This window comes from Hevea brasiliensis, chromosome 14 (genome assembly GCF_030052815.1).
Source record: "Hevea brasiliensis isolate MT/VB/25A 57/8 chromosome 14, ASM3005281v1, whole genome shotgun sequence".
NCBI lineage: Eukaryota > Viridiplantae > Streptophyta > Magnoliopsida > Malpighiales > Euphorbiaceae > Hevea > Hevea brasiliensis.
The window spans coordinates 65,345,408-65,352,363 of NC_079506.1; positions in this window are offsets into that span (position 1 = coordinate 65,345,408).

Below are 6,956 nucleotides of genomic sequence, written 5' to 3' on the forward strand. Positions count from 1 at the left end.
TCCATTGATATTTTGTTAGAAATATTATTCTTAAGTTGTTAAGAATATGAGTGACAATATTTCTAGCATAAAGTATCATAAATAGGTTCACAATCGAGGATACTTCATAATAAGGACATGACTTATCCAGAAAGATTGTATTCATGTTTGTTCCCAAGTTATTTATATGAGATATAAATAAGATGGAATGGTGAGTCTCATGCCATATAACAAACATGATAGGCACTTATAAATGATAAGTAGGCGAACCGGTGACACTTATGACAAGCACATGGAGTTTACTCTTGTCAATGTTTTGTCATAAATCATATCGATGCATATAATCTTTAGACTGAGATAGCACGATTATCTTGTATATAGGTAGTTTGAGTTTGATCTGCTTTCATACTTGTACTATGTATGGGTATATGGGCATGTGTTGGCTCCTGCTAGTTATATATGGAGGTAGGTGTTGATCAAGATGGAATCTGTTCCTCTAAGTAAATAGAGATAAAATCCTATGTTCATTTAATTGTTCTTGATGTTTCAAGTTCTGGCCAGACAGATAGATTTATTCGAAAGAGTTTACGATGAGAAAAATCTTTTAATCAAGAACTGGAATTAAAAGAGAACATAATATTCATAGCAAATGGAGTTTGACATAAACCATGACTCGGCTTGAGTTGGGATTTTGTAATGAGAGATTCTAGTGCATGGTAACATATGATTATAGGTTCATTTAAGGTAAATCTTATTACTAATTGGGTGGCCATGGCATGCTATGCTAGGTGTTAACTATGGTCTATGAGGTTCATAAAATGATTTAGAGAAATCATTTATGGTAAGAAAGAGTTCTGATGATATTAAGAGTTGATATCATGTCTCATTGCCAATTAGTGATGAGCCTAGTAAGTCACACACATACACAAGTTATCACCTATTTAAATATGATTTAATTAATTAATTAAAGAGTTTAATTGATTAATTAAATAGATTTGGTTTGCAATTAAATTGCAAAGTCCCTAGCATGACTTGAAACCAAATCTAGATTATTGGATGTGTAGTATAAATTAAATTTATATTTAAAGTGTTTAAATATGAATTTAATTGATGAAAATTAATTAATAGAGATTAATTAATTAATTTATATTTGATATAAATTAATTAGAAGAAGAAAATAATTATTTTGGGTTAAGAACTCAAAATTAAGACACGAGGGCATTTTGGTCATTTCACGGTGTGACACGTGGCACCATGAGATGGTGACACATGGCATAACACATAAGCTTGCCAAATATTTTTAATCATGTAAGATGATTAAAATCAAGATTAAATATAGGTTTGACACTTGGCACAATGTGATTGGGTCACTTAAACCTAGAGCTAATCAAAAGGTGACATGTGGCAAGGGTTTAATGTGTTAACCTAGCTATTTAAGTGTGGTTATGAAAAGAAAACATAACCAGCAGCCTCTCCTCTCATATGTCACGCCACTTTGAGCCTCTCCAGCAATTTCTCTTCATCTCTCATCAATTCAAAGAGATTAGCCATCAATCTCTTGAATTAAGAACACTAGAAATTGTTTCTAGTGTCCTGTTTACATCTCTAATCTCTTAAAAGGCAGAACTTGAATTTCTAATTAATAGAAAAGGCTTTAGAAGCTGTTCAAGGGCTGCCATAGGTGTTCTTGGTGTGGACAAGCTAGAGGGACAACATCTGGTGTCCTGAAGACGAATCTCAAAGGCGCAGACACTGCAAAGACATCAAGAGGTTAGTGTAATCGTTCTTGATTTAATCTAGGGTTCTAAAATTAATCTGATTAATTTTAAAATCTTAAATGGCAAATACAGATCCAAAAAACATATTAAAAGAGTTTTAATATGTTGTTTATCATTGAAATCAAATAGATAAAAATAAATCTTGCATGGTGCATGTGACCCTAGGTGAAAATTTTTGAATTCAATGGTATAATCTTGTGTTTTTCACGCTTCCGTTCCTTCATATATACCCATAAAATTAATTTAATTATTAATTATAAAAAATTAAATTTTAACATTTTCAAAATTCCTCTATGTACTCTTATTTAATTCTATAAATACTTAACGTTTTAAAGAGATTTTCAAAATTTTATTGTCACTCATTTTAATGGATATTTAGGTCAAAAGTCAACTCTAGGTGCCAAATGACCAAAATGTCATTCTTCGGGTTATAGTCAAACTTTTTCTGTAATACCGATTAAATCCCTGACCCAATGGTTCCTTTAATTTTTATACTGTCTATTTCATTTTTATTTTTATCTTATTCTTGGTCCTCAGACTGGCTTTGAATAGTACTATTCACTGACGGAATGTGGTACTATTCAGAGTACAGAAGTCTGGGGCGTTACACATCAAAAGACTTTTGACAATATAGGGATCTCCTTATGCCCTTTTGTATTGATTTTCGTGTCGATTTTCTTCAATGGAAAAATTAGAGTTTCTTTTTTAAGCTCCCCTTCAAGCTTAATGAAAACATCAATCCTACAAAAGCAACTGATCTAGGTATGACTCAATCAGACCTTCGGCTAGCTCAAAAATAATGCCAACAGCTACTCCAATAAGGTTTTATCGAACTCACTAATTCAGGATGGGCTAGTCAAGCATTTTATGTTGAAAAGAGGTCGGAAAAACTCAAGGGGGAAAAAAGGCTTGTAATTGATTGTAAGCCCTTGAATCATTTCCTAATGTATAATAAATTACCACTTCTTAAAATTAATTCTTTGTTTACTTATTTATAGGAATCTCATATCTTCTCAAAGTTTGATTTTAAAGCTGTATTTTGGCAACTAAAAATTGATCCATTAGACAGATATAAAATAGCCTTCTGCATTCCAAAAGTTCAATACCAGTGGACTATCATGCCTTTTAGGCTTGAAGTAGCCCCATCACTATTCCAAAAGGTCATGATTCGAATCTTTGAACCTGTCCTCCACAAAGGTTTCTAATTTATATTGATGATATCTTATTATTCTCAAAGGATATCTCGACCCATAAGTAAATTTTGACCCAATTTAATTCTCTAGTCCAACAATATGGGATAATGGTGCTAGAAAAGAAGAGTCATTTGACCCAAACCAACATTGAATTTCTAGGCATAAAATTTGAAAATGGGAGATAATAACCTAGTCCTTACATTGCTCAAGAATTGCTCAAATTTCGGATACAAATTTCACTATCAAGCAAATTTAGTAATTTCTTGGAATCATCAATTATCTAAGGGATTTTATCCCACATGTGTTTATAGACCCTTATTTTATAATGAGTATGTGCATTCAGGCCGTGGAAAACTCGATGATGAAAAATTGTATGACTTTAATATATAATTAGAGGCATGAAACTGAATTATTAATTTTGTGGCATGATCTTGAAAAAATAATAATAACAATATGTTTTTTGGGAAATTAATTTAATTTAAATAAAATTTTGTTTTGCTTAAATTTAATATGGGTAGTTCTTAAATAGACTTAATTGAGTTTAATGGGGCCCCATAGGCCTAGGAAAGCCTAGTTAGGAATTTTAAATAAGACCCATTTAATTTATTTTTTAAAAATTAAAATAAGAAAATATCTTTTTCTCTATCCCTCTCCCTTACAAACTCTGTCTCCCCCTGTGGCCCCACTCTCTTCCTCACTCCCTATTGGTGTCACCCCATTTTCCTGTCTTCTTATTAGTTGGAATACCTCACCCAAATTTTTCAATCCCAGTTGTTTAAGTTATCTGAACCTTATCACACTAGGACTTCAAACCCTACCACACCTCTTCCTCACTCCCTATTGGTGTCTTCCTCTTCCCCTCTCTTTCTATTGGTTGAAACACCTCATCCATATCTCAGTCTCACACAAATTCTGCAATCTTAGTTGTTTAAGTTATATGAACTTTATCACCTAGGACTCTAAACCCTATCATACCTCTCTCCCAAAACTCTATAAATACCCTACTGGAGAAAAAAAAAAGGTGGAGGAGAAGACAAAAAAAATAAAAAAAAAAAGAAAAAAAAATTAAAGAGAGGAATAGCCAAAATTCTTTTAGTTCTTCTTTCTTTCTAGCGATATTTCTTAAATCTTAGTTCTTTTATTTTCTTTTCAAGATCTATGCTATGTAATATTTAATTCTATGTTCCTTGTTTTTAATTTATTTTATATATTCATATAGATCATATAATCATGTTTAATTTGAGGGGATACGTAACTCTGTACATATTCAGCTTTTACATCTCTTGTATTTTTATTATTTTTCGTTATTTTCTAAAACTGTAAAAAATTTATAAAAATTATATTCATATTCTACACGAAATTATATTAATTTTAGGCTCAAGAATCACTAAAAAAGCTTTAATATTTTATAAATTATGGTTGTTTGAAGTTAGGGTTCCTGTAAAATCCGATTTGCAGGATACCCGAATTGTGGAGCCCATATCTCCCTTGTTTCTTAATATTTTTGTGTAAATCTGGTGTCTAAAATTAAGTTTGGAATCTTGTAAATATTTTTCAATTAGTTTTGCATTCATATCTATTATGGTTAGTGAGTTATGAATTTTACAAAAAAGTAGTGTGATTCTGTTACTGGAAAAAGTTACGATTTGCGTAGACCATTCGGCTAGGATTTTGTTTGGTTTATGAATTTTATGATGTTGTATGAATTTAGGTCAAAAGTCAACTCTAGGTGCCAAATGACCAAAATGTCATTCTTCGGGTTATAGTCAAACTTTTTCTGTAATACCGATTAAATCCCTGACCCAATGGTTCCTTTAATTTTTATACTGTCTATTTCATTTTTATTTTTATCTTATTCTTGGTCCTCAGACTGGCTTTGAATAGTACTATTCACTGACGGAATGTGGTACTATTCAGAGTACAGAAGTCTGGGGCGTTACACATCAAAAGACTTTTGACAATATAGGGATCTCCTTATGCCCTTTTGTATTGATTTTCGTGTCGATTTTCTTCAATGGAAAAATTAGAGTTTCTTTTTTAAGCTCCCCTTCAAGCTTAATGAAAACATCAATCCTACAAAAGCAACTGATCTAGGTATGACTCAATCAGACCTTCGGCTAGCTCAAAAATAATGCCAACAGCTACTCCAATAAGGTTTTATCGAACTCACTAATTCAGGATGGGCTAGTCAAGCATTTTATGTTGAAAAGAGGTCGGAAAAACTCAAGGGGGAAAAAAGGCTTGTAATTGATTGTAAGCCCTTGAATCATTTCCTAATGGATAATAAATTACCACTTCTTAAAATTAATTCTTTGTTTACTTATTTATAGGAATCTCATATCTTCTCAAAGTTTGATTTTAAAGCTGTATTTTGGCAACTAAAAATTGATCCATTAGACAGATATAAAATAGCCTTCTGCATTCCAAAAGTTCAATACCAGTGGACTATCATGCCTTTTAGGCTTGAAGTAGCCCCATCACTATTCCAAAAGGTCATGATTCGAATCTTTCAACCTGTCCTCCACAGTGCTCTAATTTATATTGATGATATCTTATTATTCTCAAAGGATATCTCGACCCATAAGTAAATTTTGACCCAATTTAATTCTCTAGTCCAACAATATGGGATAATGGTGCTAGAAAAGAAGAGTCATTTGACCCAAACCAACATTGAATTTCTAGGCATAAAATTTGAAAATGGGAGATAATAACCTAGTCCTTACATTGCTCAAGAATTGCTCAAATTTCCAGATACAAATTTCACTATCAAGCAAATTTAGTAATTTCTTGGAATCATCAATTATCTAAGGGATTTTATCCCACATGTGTTTATAGACCCTTATTTTATAATGAGTATGTGCATTCAGGCCGTGGAAAACTCGATGATGAAAAATTGTATGACTTTAATATATAATTAGAGGCATGAAACTGAATTATTAATTTTGTGGCATGATCTTGAAAAAATAATAATAACAATATGTTTTTTGGGAAATTAATTTAATTTAAATAAAATTTTGTTTTGCTTAAATTTAATATGGGTAGTTCTTAAATAGACTTAATTGAGTTTAATGGGGCCCCATAGGCCTAGGAAAGCCTAGTTAGGAATTTTAAATAAGACCCATTTAATTTATTTTTTGAAAATTAAAATAAGAAAATATCTTTTTCTCTATCCCTCTCCCTTACAAACTCTGTCTCCCCCTGTGGCCCCACTCTCTTCCTCACTCCCTATTGGTGTCACCCCATTTTCCTGTCTTCTTATTAGTTGGAATACCTCACCCAAATTTCTCAATCCCAGTTGTTTAAGTTATCTGAACCTTATCACACTAGGACTTCAAACCCTACCACACCTCTTCCTCACTCCCTATTGGTGTCTTCCTCTTCCCCTCTCTTTCTATTGGTTGAAACACCTCATCCATATCTCAGTCTCACTCAAATTCTGCAATCTTAGTTGTTTAAGTTATATGAACTTTATCACCTAGGACTCTAAACCCTATCATACCTCTCTCCCAAAACTCTATAAATACCCTACTGGAGAAAAAAAAAAGGTGGAGGAGAAGACAAAAAAAAAAAAAAAAAAAAAGAAAAAAAATTAAAGAGAGGAATAGCCAAAATTCTTTTAGTTCTTCTTTCTTTCTAGCGATATTTCTTAAATCTTAGTTCTTTTATTTTCTTTTCAAGATCTATGCTATGTAATATTTAATTCTATGTTCCTTGTTTTTAATTTATTTTATATATTCATATAGATCATATAATCATGTTTAATTTGAGGGGATACGTAACTCTGTACATATTCAGTTTTTCTGTCTCTTGTATTTTTATTATTTTTCGTTATTTTCTAAAACTGTAAAAAATTTATAAAAATTATATTCATATTCTACACGAAATTATATTAATTTTAGGCTCAAGAATCACTAAAAAAGCTTTAATATTTTATAAATTATGGTTGTTTGAAGTTAGGGTTCCTGTAAAATCCGATTTGCAGGATACCCGAATTGTGGAGCCCATA